This window comes from Pinus tabuliformis, chromosome 2_2, assembly GCF_031772625.1.
Source record: "Pinus tabuliformis cultivar Carrire ecotype Pingquan chromosome 2_2, CPIR1, whole genome shotgun sequence".
Classification (NCBI taxonomy): domain Eukaryota; kingdom Viridiplantae; phylum Streptophyta; class Pinopsida; order Pinales; family Pinaceae; genus Pinus; species Pinus tabuliformis.
Window position 1 is genome coordinate 293,765,181 of NC_142300.1, and position 16,265 is coordinate 293,781,445.

The 16,265-nt window shown below is 39.3% G+C and overlaps 1 pseudogene across 2 annotated transcripts; it reads left to right on the plus strand.

Annotated features, from left to right (window-relative positions):
* The first annotated feature begins 329 nt into the window (after window positions 1-329).
* On the plus strand, window positions 330-3,472 carry LOC149192476 (pentatricopeptide repeat-containing protein At5g66520 pseudogene; annotated as a pseudogene). 2 transcript variants are annotated; one of them, XR_016254357.1, is made up of 3 exons: window positions 330-2,446; window positions 2,738-2,903; window positions 3,049-3,472. The product of XR_016254357.1 is annotated as a pentatricopeptide repeat-containing protein At5g66520 pseudogene, transcript variant X1 (transcript). The 2 variants fall into 2 exon arrangements; XR_016254358.1 differs by having other exon boundaries at window positions 2,738-2,899.
* Window positions 3,473-16,265: the final 12,793 nt, after the last annotated feature.

Here is a 16,265-nt window from a genome sequence, read left to right on the forward strand (position 1 = left end):
ACTATATTAGACCATCTCGGATGTATCTATTTTTTTGGACTCTTATATTTCTCATATAATATATTGAAGTTTTTTTCATTCTGAAAAATATTTAGCATATCTAAAATTATTAGAATAATTAGATGTTTAACAAATTTTGTGTGACCATGCAAGACTTAAGCCAACATAGATCCACTTTCATGGGCCGCGAAAAATCAAATCTTTGAAATGCAAAAATTTCCTCAAATTTTAAAAATGGAATGGTAGCAACAAATATATTATAAATTTTAGGCGAATATTTAAAACTATTCGTCTTAATCAACAGGGGCAAAAGAATGATATAAAAATATGTAAAATGGAGAAAAAAAAACACCCACAAATAAGTGAATTGCTTTTAATATTGGTGGTGCAAACAGTCATGGTACGATATGGACTTTGAAGTGAGGTTGACAGCCCTGGGCAATTGCCGATGCCGTCGGCTTTTCCATGCATTCTGTATCAATAAAAAATTTCACAAGATTGCCAGCGTTGGCACTGCACTTGAGATGCCAATTCTGTTCCCACCACAGCGTTGGCAATGGCAACCTTGTAAAAACAGAAGAGTGGACCAGGTATGAAACTTTTCTGCAGAAATGTGCAAGCACTGAAACCGTTCATGCCCATATGATCACAACCGGATTCAAGCCAGGCGTGTATTTAGAAACAAAACTTCTTATCATGTACACGAAACGTGATAAACTGGAGGATGCACGCAAAGTGTTTGACAGAATGCTTGAACGAAACTCCGTCTCGTGGAATGCGATGATCGGCGCATATGCTCGGCAGGGAGATGGCTCTGCTGGGCAGGCTCTCTCGTTGTTTTGTCAAATGCGGGGCATGGACGTGAAGCCTGATCGATACACACTCGCCGGTATTGTAACGGCCTGTGCGAGTACCAGTCTGTCTGCTGTGGAGCAGGGAAAGCAGGTCCATTCTCACATAATTACAAGTGGGTTTTGTTCTGATGTTGTTTTATGGAGTGCCCTAATCCATATGTATGCGAAATCGGGGTATATGGATTATGCGCATCAAGTGTTTGACAAAATGCCTGAAAGAGATGTGGTTTCATGGACCAGTATGATTGCAGGATATGTGAAATGCAGAAACTTGGAGGCTGCAAGACAGGTGTTTGACGAAATGCCTCAAAGAAATGTGGTCTCGTGGAATGCCATGATAGAAGGTTATGCTCAGCATGGGTTGGGGACTAATGCCTTGAGGCTTTATGTAGAGATGCAGCGGGCAGGCCTGAGGCCAAGTTTGCCGACATTTGCTGGTGTTCTTAGTGCATGCTGTTGCATTGCAGCTCTGGAACAAGGTAAGCAAATGCATGTTCACTTAATTAAGAATTTGTTTGAGTCTGAGGTCATGATGGGGAGTGCTCTTGTTGATATGTATGCCAAATGTGGGAGCGTTGATAATGCCTATCGAGTGTTTGAAAAAATGCCAGAGAGAAATGTTGTGTCCTGGACTGCAATGATTGATGGGTATGGTAAACATGGGCGGGTTAAAGATGCCATGGAACTGTTTGAACAAATGCAAGAGTCTAATGTCAAGCCTAATTATATTACCTTCATTGGTGTTCTCTCTGCTTGCAGCCATGCAGGCCTGGTGGATGAAGGTTGGCACTACTTTAGTTGCATGAACCGAGATCATCACATCATCCCTCAAGAAGAACACTATGCTTGTATGGTTGATCTTCTTGGCCGTGCTGGACAACTGGATGAGGCACATGCATTTATTAACAATATGCCAATTGAACCTGGGCCTGATGTCTGGGGGGCTTTGCTGGGTGCCTGCAGAATCCATAACAATGTGGAGATAGGAAAACTTGCAGCAGAACACATCCTTGCAGGAAATGCAAAAACGGCTGGAGCATATGTTGTTCTGTCTAACATCTATGCCGCGTCTGGCAGGTGGGACGATGCATCAAAAGTCATAAAAGCAATGAGAGAAAGGGGTATAAGTAAAGAACCAGGGTGCAGCTGGGTTGAGGTGGAGAAAAGGGTCTATCCATTTCTTGTAGGAGACAGATCACATCCTCAAACGGAAGAGATATATGCAATGGTGGAGAGACTAGCTGTGCAAATGAAAGCAGAAGGTTATGTGCCTAATACAGGCTTGGTGCTTCATGATGTGGACGATGAACAAAAAGAATGCATTCTGAGCTATCATAGTGAGAAACTGGCCATCGCATTTGGGCTTATTAGCACAGCCCCTGATAAAGTTATTCGAGTTGTCAAAAACCTACGTGTGTGCATTGACTGCCACACTGCCACAAAGTTTATCTCCAAGATTGTTGGGAGAGAAATTATCGTAAGAGATGCCAACCGTTTCCATCATTTCAAGAATGGCTTGTGTTCTTGTGGGGACTACTGGTGATGCACATGAAGATAAAAAGGCTTGGAGGGTTTTGCTTTTGCTGGCAAAGGTACCATTCCGTTTCTAGTTACGTAATCTATTGATAATTTTGTATCATGGGATCGAGAATCTTAAAAGCATTGAGGACATTTTCTGGTTCATTCTCTGACATGATATGGAATGATCTAATTACGATGCCCGAACGTGTCCATTGGGCATGACATTCTCGAGCTACATTTAACAATTTAATCGGGAGTTTATATTTTTAACTTAATGAGTTGTGTACCATTCAATGATTTCAAATTTCAACTAGTTCCAGGGAATTTTAATGACATAAGCTTTACTTGGTGGCATTCTTCAGCCTGTTACCTGATTAAATAAACTATAAGGGAAAAAAGTGAGTACGAGGAAAAGACATGCAAGCTGAGTTGCCAAGGTGATCAAGATCCAATTCTTTGCCATGGTTGGACTTTGGCATCGAGGCCTATTCCTCTGCATGAATCAATTTTATATCTTATACTCTGTAGGTGCGTTTGCTTATTCACATATCATGCTACGTACCTCTGAATGCTCATGTTTAAACTTTAAACTTCTGTGTATATTCTATAGCTTGAGTTATTCTGTATCCCGAATATTGCTTCTTGTTAATCAGCAAAATATATGCGGATGCAGAATTAGGTAAGAGAACTGTCTTGGAAAGAACGAAGAAGGAACTAGGGTTATACAAATATCAGCATGGTTTATACAACAAACCTCTGTCTTCTGCTTCGTGCAAAATCAAACTTTTTTACCTTGTCTCATCCTCAAAAAATCCTGGAGCATATGGAATGACACGAGTTCAGAAAATGTCAGGTACCAATGAGGAAAACACCTGCAAAAATGCCTCTGAATAAAGAACTATGAGAGGAAGTTGCAAAATTTGGGTTGATATCTCTTAATTGTATCAATTCGTGAGATCATTTCATTTTACATTGATAAGTGTTGACTAAAAGCATTGGGTTTTTTCTATCAGCTTAAGGCAAACATTATACGATCAACAGTGATTGTAACTTTGTTATACCTGTGATCTGAAATGGATCAATGTTTACTTGTTTCATTCCTAGTGCCTTATGTGGTGGAAGAATCAGAGCTTTGACCTTGATGGGGACCATTTCAGGACAAATCCAATTCTGCAATTTTTAGTCAAAATTGAAAATTGCCTATTTTACACATTAAATAGTGTCTTCTGGGTAAATATATACACACAACAGGTGTAATGCATTTCCCCGTTGTCGGGTTCATTGAGAGGTTTCCAATGAGCTAAAAAAGATTGAAACAGAGTTTGTATGCAAAAAATTGCTTTGTCCACTGCAGTACGACATGGAGGTCACATCAGCACTTGTTACATGAGGAGCAAGCCAAATGTCCTTTCAAGAAGGTTCTAGAGTATCCAAAACCTTAACCCTAATAGCTAACCTTAACCTTAACACAAGAAGAATATGATAGGCATGGATATAAGGAATCAAAAGGAGATTAAATTAGATGTAAATCAATAGGGATTGCATGTATAGAAATAGAGGGAGGTGAACATGAGTAGCCCCCATAATAGTGAAAAGAAGGATATGATAAATACTCTTCCATATAAAGATACAAATCAAGAAGACAATGGTGGATGCTTTATTTGATTCCAGTTCACAAGCCAACCTCGTATTAGAGGATATGGTAGGCGAGCTTGGATTGGAAGTAATTGACCATCCTCATTTATACTGTTGAAAATGTAGTGAGTGAAGGTCTTCTGGCTTGTTCTTTAGCCAGTGAAGACCTCGATTTTTTGTTCTCTAGCATGAGTGCGAGTTCATGAGTTAAACTTCAATTAGGATGAGTTTATTTCTATAGAAATAGAGGGAGGTGAACATGAGTAGCCCCCATAATAGTGAAAAGAAGGATATGATAAATACTCTTCCATATAAAGATACAAATCAAGAAGACAACGGTGGATGCTTTATTAGATTCCAGTTCACAAGCCAACCTCGTATTAGAGGATATGGTAGGCGAGCTTGGATTGGAAGTAATTGACCATCCTCATTTATAATGTTGAAAATGTACCGAGTGAAGGTCTTCTGGCTTGTTCCTTAGCCAGTGAAGACCTCGATTTTTTGTTCTCTAGCATGAGTGCGAGTTCATGAGTTAAACTTCAATTAGGATGAGTTTATTTCTAGTTTACTGGAATGATCATCAAGATGGCATGCATAGAGTTAGAGCTTCAGTTAAGTGGAGTCTTCATCAGTTTGACTATAGAACGAGGTGGCAGTTACAAGTTCAGTTAGAGCAAGTTAGTCTTTAGTCTTGATTGAAGGAAGAACAAGTTAAGACTCCAAGTGTTGATTGGAGAGAGAAAGAGTATCACTCTCAGTTAACTCGCTATTAGAACTCAACTTCTAAAATTGAATTGGGTTTTCCTTGCATGCTCAAATTGGGTCTATAAAGAGGAGGATGTGTTAGAAAATCAGAAAGGCAAAAAGATTTTTTTATATAGATAATTACTTGTGATTCTTTTATCTTTATGTTCTTTTACCTTTTAGTTCATCAAGCAATTACCAAGACAATAACACAAGGACAACAAATGTAGGCGGATAGCCAGGGCAAAACCCATATCTAGGGGAAAACCCAATCACCAATTCTTCCTTCAATAGTTTCTTGAGATAATCCAAGATTCTATACCTAGAAAGAGACTCCCTCCACACCAAGTTGGCCCTCAATCCTTCTTGCGGATGACAACCCTTCATAAACAACTTCGACCTACCAGCATCAGTAGCAGCTTTGACCCAACAACAGTAGCAGCAATAGCTTCGACCAGACTTGGAGAAATCCGATCTCCCTTAATACACCACAAAACTAAGTGAGAATTGTCCCAAAATTTCGATCTTGAGGTCTTCAATCCTTCTCCAAAAACTCACACTCCTTTCCAACCCTTCTTTTAGCCCTTTCTCAAGTTCGCACTTTTCCAGCTTCTAACTTCAGAAATCGAACTGTGTGTGAGAGAATGAGGTGTTCCAAATGAATTCGAATTGCCTTGTATTTATAACCTTCTAGGGAGGTCGAATTACTTGCCTTGAGGCCGACTTGGTGTGGAGGAGACTAAATTCATTTTTGACTAAAAAATAATTCTTTTTACATGATTCGAAAGCCCAAGAATGACCTTTTTTAATGTACAATGACTCTAATGACTCAAAATAAATCTTAGAAGTCCTCAATGTGGACTTTGACCTAAAACATGATGACCCAAGCATGAAACCCATGCTTTAATAAGTCACAATAATAATAATAATAATATTTTCTTCGTTCTTTTGATAACTACATTTCAAATACATTTATGAAGACCAAACCTAGTTACAAATTTCAACCCTCCCTCTTAACTAGGGAGGCATTCATCAATACAAGTACATGGAAGATCTTAGAACATATGAACCATGAAGAATTTTAGGCACCACAATGCCATGGACTAGATTCCTAACCAGGGCAATCTATCCAAGGTCCTCTAACAGTTTAGGCATCGCAATACCATGGACTAGATTCCTGACTAGGGTAATCTATCCAGGTGGGACTAAGATGGACTAAAGCTTTCAACCTCTCTAGGTACCATCAGGCTTACTTACTAACCATCAACCCAAGGATATGGGTGCGTATCCGAGGTCAGAGTTCCATGACCCATGCCACCCTCCCTACTTCGGGAACTAGACATCAACACAAAGTGCTAGCCAAATGTCCTCCCAGGGAATATCTTACACAAAGCCTCAACTTCCCGATTATTCCAATTGGTAATCAAATCCTCCCTGATCACACATATCGACATCAAATCTCTCCTAATTAAATTGATCGACAACTCTAAGCATGTAACACATATTGTCAAACTTTCGAGAGATTTAGCTGTACCCTAATTAGTAACAAACTTTCAAATGTACATAAATAGATACAAACCTCCGGGGTCTTTCAAACAACTTGATGTTGCTTCAACTTTTCAGAGTAGGGCTTAGAGCTTTCCCAATGACTCTTGACAGAAGATTCCTCAACCATACAACTTCCTTTCCTACTTATCATTCAACAACATATTCTACAAATCGATCCATCTCTTCTTATCTCAACAACCCTTCAAAATACATTTTGTCATTCTCCAATTTCTTCTATCAAAGTGTCCATCATAACTATGATATGTCCTCCCTATCAACTAGGGAGATTCCTTTTATCCATGCTCCCTCTTAACTTAGGGAGATTTCCTTTTATTCAGGCTTCCTCTTAACTTAGAGGGCTCAACTCCTTTTCTATGACATCGGAGAATCTTTCATGGCTTCCATCCTTCTTATCAGAGTTATCATGATCATGATCATTCACATCATGCTTATCATATCATCGAACATCTTCACCATCTTGAAGATTATTTACTTGCACAACTTAGATATCAAGTACAACCAAATCTATAGAAGCATGAAGTTAACCATATCAAAATCACAGAGACATTCAACTTTATATATCAGATGCCCAAACTTAATTGCAAACAAGAGACACATACTCTTCAACTTCTTGCTAGGGTTTTTGTCATAAACCTTAGACTACTTCATCAAGACCTTGAGCATTTCATTACAACTTTCATTACATCTAGAGTTTCAACGTTTCTTCCAGAGGTATGACATACCCTACTTCATAATATAGAAAACCCTGGAAACCAAACAAATATGTATGTAACAATTTTTAGAATTCATATGTTGTACTTGCTACTAGGATTTCATACAAACACTAGATTTCATACATGAGATTCAACAATCAATCACAACTCAGCTCAAAGTATCAACATGACTAGCTTCCACTATGGTTTGTTGTAAACCCTGGATTTCCCAACAATCATAACTCAAATTCAGATTTCAATAGTCTTACACAAATCTCAAATTATCACATAGTAATCATATATTAGAGATTTGTACTTCTACTAAGGTTTGTTTACAAAACCCTAGATTTCACAAATACTATCATCCTAGAGAATCAAATTTCGACTAGGGCTTAGTTTCATGACCACCAACAATTAGGTCAACTCATATATCTAGGATTCCATCATCATGCATAAGCATATCATAACATGTGTTAGTCAAACCCAACTACACAAATATCAATAAGATTTAGACATATAAAAAACTTGATCAGATGAGGGTTTGATTGAACAAACATACTCATGCCAAGGATTTCATCTCTAAGACATTATAAGGGTCTTGCTTTTACATCCTACCAAACCCTAATGATCTAGGGTTTCAATACAAAACATATCAAACCCTAAATTATCAATACTTCAAAGGTTTGGGATATCAGACATTATCACTCAACCCTAATAAGCTAGAGTTTCTATAACCATGCCAAAACCCCAAACATGACTTCTTCAAAACATTAGAGATTTTCTTTCAACAATAACCCTAAGTAGGTTAGGGTTTCACACAAAATTATCGACATACCCTTAAGTTAGGGTTTTTCACAATGAACCTTTCTAAGATTCCGTAAGAGTAATCAAAGATATGAGGAGGGTAGATTTATCTAATGATGAATCACCCAATCAAGAATCTTTAAGATTCAAGAGAGCTAGACAAAAAGATGTTAGTAATAGTTTATCAAAAATGAATAAAACTTGTAATTCAAAACATACCTCTTGTTTCTTAACAAACCTTGTAATTCTAATGCTTTGTTTTGTGAGGCCTTCTTCCTTAAGTCTTCAACAAATTTTCCTAAACAAGGAAAATAAAAGTATAAATATAATTAGTATTTAATGCAAACAAAACTAGATAAATAAGGAAAACTAAAAATGAAAATGGTAATAGGATACTTATCTTTGGAGGTTGATGAGGGCTCCCTCCAAGCTTGAGGGATACCTATAACTTTAAGAACAAATAAAAATGTTTTTCCAAAATATGTTAAACCTAAAAACTAGAAATCAAAATGGAATAACAAAAAATGAAGATCAAAGGACTTAGTAGTGTAAGTCCCTTAAATCCAGTTTTTCGGGCTTAATTTTCTTTGAAGATCCTTCTTTAGCTACATTGGCTTGATCCCTGCTTCTTTTCTTATTCTTTGGATTGTCAGGGCAGTCACTTCTATAGTGACCCATCTTGTGGCATTGGTAGCATTCTATCTTGGACATATCAACCTTCTTTCTTGGCCCTCTTGACTTCTTGGATTTCCCTTTCCTTTGAGAGGCGAAATATGCATTGGAAACCTTTTCTTCTTCGTTGTTGGATACTAATGATATTCTCATCCCTTCTTGGGTGCAAGCATTTCATAATTGTTCAAAAGTGGGAGCTTCTTTCTAACTATTGAGACCTGAAGCAAAAGAAATTGAAGTAGGTGTTAATCCCAATAGTGCAGTGATTACTAGCTCCTTCTCTAGTACTATTTCATCTATGGCTTGAAGCTCATCTCTAATCCTTGATATCCTTACAAAGAAGGAAGCCACTATATCATTCTTTGTCGTCTTTGTAGTCCTTTTCTCATTCTGCAAGCTTGCTACTTGACTGATGTTCTTGATAGTGAATAATTTTGTCAATGCTTCATACATTTCTTGAGCATGGTCTATATTGGAAATGTATGGAACAAGATTGTCCTTAGTGCTTTCTACTATTAGTGTCATAGCCAATATTTCCAATTATCTATACTTCACCTTGTTTGCATCACTGGATTCTTTTGTAGGTTTCTTCACCTTTCCTCTGACCACATCCAAGGCCATGTTCTTTTCAAGAATGAGGTCAATTCTCTTCTTCCATGATCTGTAGTTTGATGCTCCTTCGAATTTGTTCTCACTCTTTAATGTGTTAGACATTGTCCTTGAAGATAGTGAGCTTATTCTCTTATAAGAACTCCTTTTATGATCCCTAGATCAATTCTTTAGATCCCTTCTAGTAGATACTCAAGACTGCCTTTTTCCTCTTTCACCTTAGCTCTGAAATCATGTTAGAAAATCAGAAAGGCAGAAAGATTTTCTTATATAGATAATTACTTGTGATTTTTTTATCTTTATGTTCTTCATTTATCTTTTAGTTCATCAAGCAATTACCAAGACAATAACACAAGGACAACAGATGTAGGCGGACAACCAGGGCAAAACCCCTATCTATGGGAAAACCCAGTCAACAATTCTTCCTTGAATAGTTTCTCGAGATAATCCAAGACTCTAGACCGAAACAGAGACTCCCTCCACACCAAGTTAGCCCTCAATTCTTCTTGCGGATGAAAACCCTTCACAAACAACTTCGACCTACCAGCATTAGCAACAACTTCAACCCAGTAGCAACTTCGACCCAACAACAGTAGCAACAACAACTTCGACCAAACTTGGAGAACTTTGATCTCCCTTAATAGATGCCAGAACTGAGTGAGAGTTGCCCCAAAATTTTGATCTTGAGGTCTTCTATCCTTCTCTAGAAACTCACACTCCTTTCCAGCTCTTCTTCTAGCCCTTTCTCAACTTCACACTTTTCTAGCTTCTAGCTTCAGAAATTGAACTATGTGTGAGAGAATGAGATGCTCCAAATGAATTTGAATTGCCTTGTATTTATAGCCTTCTAGGGAGGTCGAATTACTTGTCTTGAGGCCGACTTGATCTTCTTGAGGCGACTTGGTGTGGAGGAGACTAAATTCATTTTTGACTCAAAAATAATTCTTTTTACATGATTCGAAAGCCCAAGAAGGGTCTCTTTTAATGTACAATGACTCTAATGACTCAAAATAAATCCTAGAAGTCCTCAATGGGGACTTTGACCTAAAACATGATGACACAAGCATGAAACCCATGCTTTAATAAGTCACAATAATAACAATAATAATATTTTCTTCATTCTTTTGATAAGTACATTTCAAGTACGTTTATGAAGACCGAACCTAGTTACAAATTTCAACAGGATGAAGGCACATAATACACACAAAATTGTGAAATCGTTCTTTGATTGTGGAGAGTGAAAAATTGAGCATCAATTGTACGCAATGATTTAGGAGATTGTGCCCTACAAAATAGGAGAAAATTTGTGCTAGGAAATAACGCCTCTTGTCTGCTAGGAAATAAGGCCCACAAGTGCACTAAGATTTAGGAACTCCTTGTGTGCAAGGAAATGGGGGGTCCAGTGCACAAGGAATTAGGAGCTAGGATCAGGAAAGAAGCAGGGCAAGTCAAGGCTATTTAGTAGGCGAACAGTTGCATGCTATAGGGCTGAGATCAAGCAATGGTCAAGGCAGGCCGAGATCAATTGCATTGGTTGAAATAGTGAGAAGAAGCAAAATGATTTGTCAGAGGCAGATTGCTTTGTAATAGATCCAATTGCTCAAGAACAATCACTAAAATACCACAACAAAGAATGTAAGTTTTCCCTTTTGGGTTTATGTTGACGGTGCTAGAAATCCGTCAACCAAGGGGATCTCCCCGATATGAAATCCCAATTAGACCTCACACTGTTTGGTGTAGGAGTTCCATTCGGTTTAAAGGCCTAGTTGCCAAATCCTTAAAGATCTGCCTTGGCTCTAGCTGTTAACATAGGAGACTAATGCAATTGTGTCTTCGAAAAGCAAGGGAGGTGTGCCTAGTTAGTGTGCAGCTGCAACTGTGTCAAGGTTCTTCTATTGCAAAGGGGGGAGAAAAGTGAGCCTCTAAGTGAGAGGTAATAGTACCACCCAAGAAGAGACACACATGAACCATAAGGCTCTATCTAACATCCAACGGAATAGTCCACAACGGATGCGATAGTCGTTACAACCAATAAACAAGGAAATATTTGTCTAGTATCCTGCAGAATAGTCCGCAAGGATGGGACAACAATAACAACCATTACAACCATTCTCAATAAGACATGCACTAAAATAACCGAATAGTTCAACTATCTTAGTACATGTGAAGGCAAACATGAAATACAAACGTCCACATAATAGTTTTACAAACATTCATAGTCCATGCATGAAGAATGTGCTGGCCTTAAAAGACTTATGTTATTAGGAAAATGTTCCAAGACACATGTTTACAATGTACATCACTAGACCCAATAGTGGGACATTGGGACCACTCCTTTTTCCTCAAAGAACTAGCTGATCTCTCTAATGCCTTTCGGGAGGAGGCAAGGTGAAAAGTCCTTTGCTCATACAATGAGGGGGTATATGTAACCAAGGGTTGATGCTTCCCCTTTTTGACTCTGACTACTCTCATGACTGTTCAACTTCCTATGAATTTTCAACTTACATGACTCTCCATATTCATGTGTGTCCTTTTAACTTCCCCTTTACAATACATTTGAATATAACATACATGGTCCACAATGATGATGTGGCATATGACAACTCATGACAAGACATGACATGGCATTGTTGATATAAACTGCTTGGATGTTGTGGTAGTGTCAGGGCATTGTTGCTACTGTGAGTGATGTCTTCTTGAGGATACTCTTGTCTTCCACTTCCTCATGGCTTGGTGACAAGAGTCTTCAATGATTTCAAGTCCTGGGTTGTGGTCGCGAGTTGGTGTCCCTTTGTCTTTCCTTGGAAGATCAACTTGCTTGCTCAACTGCAAGAGTGTCTTTTGCATGTCTTCCTCCTTCATCTCCTTCCTCATCATCCCACCATGACGAACCTGTATCTGCATTTTCCTCATGACAAGATGACATCAGCCTGAAAACCTCCTAGCCTAAGATGGTGCCTTCAACCTCAAAGAATGAGCTGAAATTGAGTTGCAGGTCGGAGAGAGACGCTTAGTGACTGCACATTGTGTAGTCCCAACAGCCAGGGTTGAGGCTTGAGGCCTGGAACTGTGCAATGCGCAGTTAAGGCTAGGCTTAATGGTTGTCTTCTGCGTAGTTTTGGAGATGAGTGAGTTTGGCTGAAGGAGGGGCCACTGTGGAAGATTTCTGTGCAGTTCTGTAGAGGAAGGTTGACTGACTTCTGCGCAGTTCTGGGAGACGATGGGTCAAGATGGGGGAGGACCACTAAAGGCATCTTCTGCTAGTTCTGGAGGGGAAGGCTAACTAAAAGGATTGCACAATTCTAGAAGGGAAGGCTGGGTTTTGGGCTCAAGAACTGCGTAGTGTAGCAACCCTAGGGAAAGGAACTGCGCATTGCGTAGATCCAGGGGTCATGGTCATAGTCTACTTACTGGAACTGCGCAATGCGCAGTCTAGGCAGGCTAGGTGAAGCCAAGTTGAGGGGTCGGGGAGCTTCTTCGGAAAAGGCTAAGTGTTGGACCAATGAGACTAACAAGTGAAGTGATGAAGCTTCGATTGTGTCCTAACACTTAGAATACTTAACAACTCAACAACATTGACCACCCATGACACATGAACAACACTTTCACTTGTGTGTGACTGCTTCATGACCAACTATGACAAGTGCAACACCCAAGATAGACTTTATGACGATCGTGACGACACTTGTGTGACAATGCTCAAAACTTTGTGAATGAGTGTGACAAATGTTCATATGGTTAGGAAAACTCATAAACACAAAGATGAGCCCTTGAAACCACCATAATGAGCTTATGCATAAAGTGCGACAACCAGTATGTGAAAAGACGACATCTTGCCTCTCTCGCGAAAGGGAAAAAAACACTTAGAGAAAACACATGCAATGGCTTTCAGTGTTTGCGACCATTCATGTGATTGAAGACATACTGATATGAAAATGATAAGCTGTCCTTCATACTACACTAAGAGGTGCATTTCAACTTCATCAAAGAAGTGCTTTGTTCTTCGTACATACCCTCCAAAGGGTTGTGGCATAGATGGATTTTTTCATGTGGTCCTGATCTCTTATCTTCTATCATACCTTATGGTTCCTTGGTCTTCTTATATGATGATTTTGTTTTCTCCTCAACTCCTTAAGTGTCATCTTGCGTGTCCTCCTTCTTCATCATCTTGCCATAGCATGGTAGATTTCCTGTATCTGTAATCCACTCATGATAAGACGACATCAATATGAGAAACCCCTAGCCTAAGATAAAGCACTTGGATTCATGAACTAGGCTGGGACTGAGTAATAGGTTAGAGGAGAAGGCCCAGTGACTGCGCAATTGCGCAGTTCAAGCAGCCAAGGGTCGAGCTTGATCACTGAGAATGCGCAGTGTGTAGCTCATGCTAGATTGAGGGAAATTTCTGCATAGTGCTCTCTGAGGGAAATATTTGCGTAGTGCCCGTTGAGGGACAAAATTGTGTAGTTCAAGTAGGTAGTGGTTGCTGCGGGATGGGGCCTTGGGAGGACAAACTGCGCAATTTCAGGAGGCAAGGGGGACTAGGCAATTGAGAGGCTTGAGGGACAAAACTGTGCAGTTTCTGGAGGCAGTGAGCTCTGACTGAGGGAAGGACACTGGAGGAAGCATCTGCGTAGTTTTGGAGGCCAAGGGAGGTTGGGCTTTCTATGCATTTCGCAGTTCCAACAAACAAAGGAACAACTTGAAGGTTGAAGATGCGAAGTGTGCAGTTTGGGAAGGCTAGATGAGGCTAGGTTGCTAAGAATCCTCCAGAATTTGGCTAAGTGTGGGATCAGTGGAACTGATGTGAGCATTGATAGAACTTGTTTGTGACCACACACTTGGACACTTAGTGATACAACGTAGGTCACCTAGAACATATGAAAACAGACTTCCCTTAATGCAACAACCTTTGTGGCAACTTTCGACAAGTGCGGGTCCGACGATAGACTTTGTGAGGATAATGACCACACTTTGTAATAGCGTGTGAAACTTTGGAAATGAGTTCGAAACATGTTTATATTATGAGAACAACTCATTTTCACAAATATTGCCCCTTGAAGCAAACCAAAACTCCCCTTTGCATGATAAGCGATAATTCCCATGTTCGAAGACGACACTTGCTTTATAAAGATAAAAGTGTGAACGACACTTGAGATTCGAGAAGGGAGCTTGAAATCATCATTTGACTAATGAGTGACTAAGGAACAACTGATTAGAAGATCCACAATGGGCTCCAAATTTTGAATGTAGGCCAAAATTTTGGAGGGTGTTGCAGCCACTACAACACTTGGCGACACACTGGTAGAATCCAACTTCTCTGTTTTGGTTAACTCTTTCGTGTAGGGCCTTGGTTCTTCAAGGAGTATTGATTCATCGTGTAAATCACTTTAGCTTTTTCCACTTACCCTATGACTAGACATGGTCCCCTCTGTACCTTATCGGTTGAACACAACATGTGGTTTGGCAATATCACAATGTTTCGAGTTGGGAAAGGTAGTGTAGCTTGCGAGTTTAAGATTTTCAGAGTATAAGTTTTCATCTCTGGTGTTGCTCCGATGTCAGTAGGCCTGGACAATACCCCAACAGAGTCACGCAGGAACACAAACATTGCTCCGCTGCCAGCGAGCTAGGACAGTACCCCGTCAAAGTTGCTTGTTTCACCTCTCTGCATAGGAAACCTTTCTCTTCTTTCGCCTTTATTTATTTATTTTAAAGAGGACTGTGCATTGACACTTATTCATTTTGGGCGGAAGAGGGATCTCGATTTATTGAGAGCAGAAGAGGTTGTTCCTTCATAAAAGTATATAAAGACCTGTGATTCAGGTTTGCTTGCTAAGATTTTACGTTTCTCCTTCTCTACTAGTTGGATTAGCATGTAAAAAAGAACACAAGGACCGATTGTAGGCACAAGGTTTCCTTGACAAACACAGGGTCATGGTTGGACCGAAACTCTTTTTATGGACGAATCATATTTTTCGTTAGAACTTCATCGACCAAAAGACAAAGCCAACACAAAGAAGACTCATTGGAGGTTCAGCCAAATGTTGTAGTGTCACAAGAATCTTTAGGCTTCAGCCACACACATACTATGAAGCCAAACAGGTCCAGACACAACACTTATTCACATGATGAAAACAAAATGAAAACTCAACAAGAAAGAAAAACAAGACGAAAAGAAAGAAAACATACAACAAGAAAACATAACCAGAAGACAAAAATGACTAAATCAAACATGATGTAGAATCATAATAAAAAAACGAGGACAGACTATAGGGAACGAGTGCAAGGAGGGGAAAAATAGGATGCAACTAATCCTACTGCTAACTTAACAACTAGAAGGTCAGGGTCACGTATAATGAAATTTGCAGTGAAGCCACCACAATCGTTCCCAACTTGCATCCACAAATATATGAACAATTAAAACATATAAAAACGATGTGCAACATAAAATATAAAGACTTGGAAAACTTGCACAAGAAGAGGAAGGTCTTGCCTATGGGCTAAAAGGTGTGTCATAACCACTACTTTCATCCAATTCACATGCTTACCTTTTCAATGAATAGAATTTTTCAACAAACCTTGGAAGCTTCTTGCAGATGTTTCTTCATCTACACTGAGCCCCTTAGCAAGCGCCAGGAAAGATCAAAACTTGTTGTTTGCTACAGAGCTTGCTAGGTAAAATTGTTCCATTCATTCAACAATTGGATCGTAAAATTCATAATGGCCCTCTTGAAAATCCCGAAATCCTGGAAAGCGTGAATTTTCAATGAGAGGAGTGGGATCATGATGGGAATATTATAAGGGAAAATAGATCTGATCATTCTCAACAGTCATGCCAAGACAGTGAGGACCTGCCATAACCATCAACGAAGGCTGAAGTGCCTCACCTACTTGACAAAAATATGAATAGAGAGATGTTGAACAATGAAGATCAAGGGGTGTGAAACAACTGTCATTGGATGTGTTGATGGGAAAATGATAAGCTGAATGATAGTCACCAAAGATAGAGAAATGGTCAGATGAGTTGATTGAAGCATCAAATTCCCAGTTTGCAATAAATGAAGAAAAATCGATTTGAACAATCTTGCGAACGCTTTGAAGTTGCAAATGGTAGGACACAAGGGATAGTGAGGCGAAGAGGAAGTTTTGATATGAACATCTT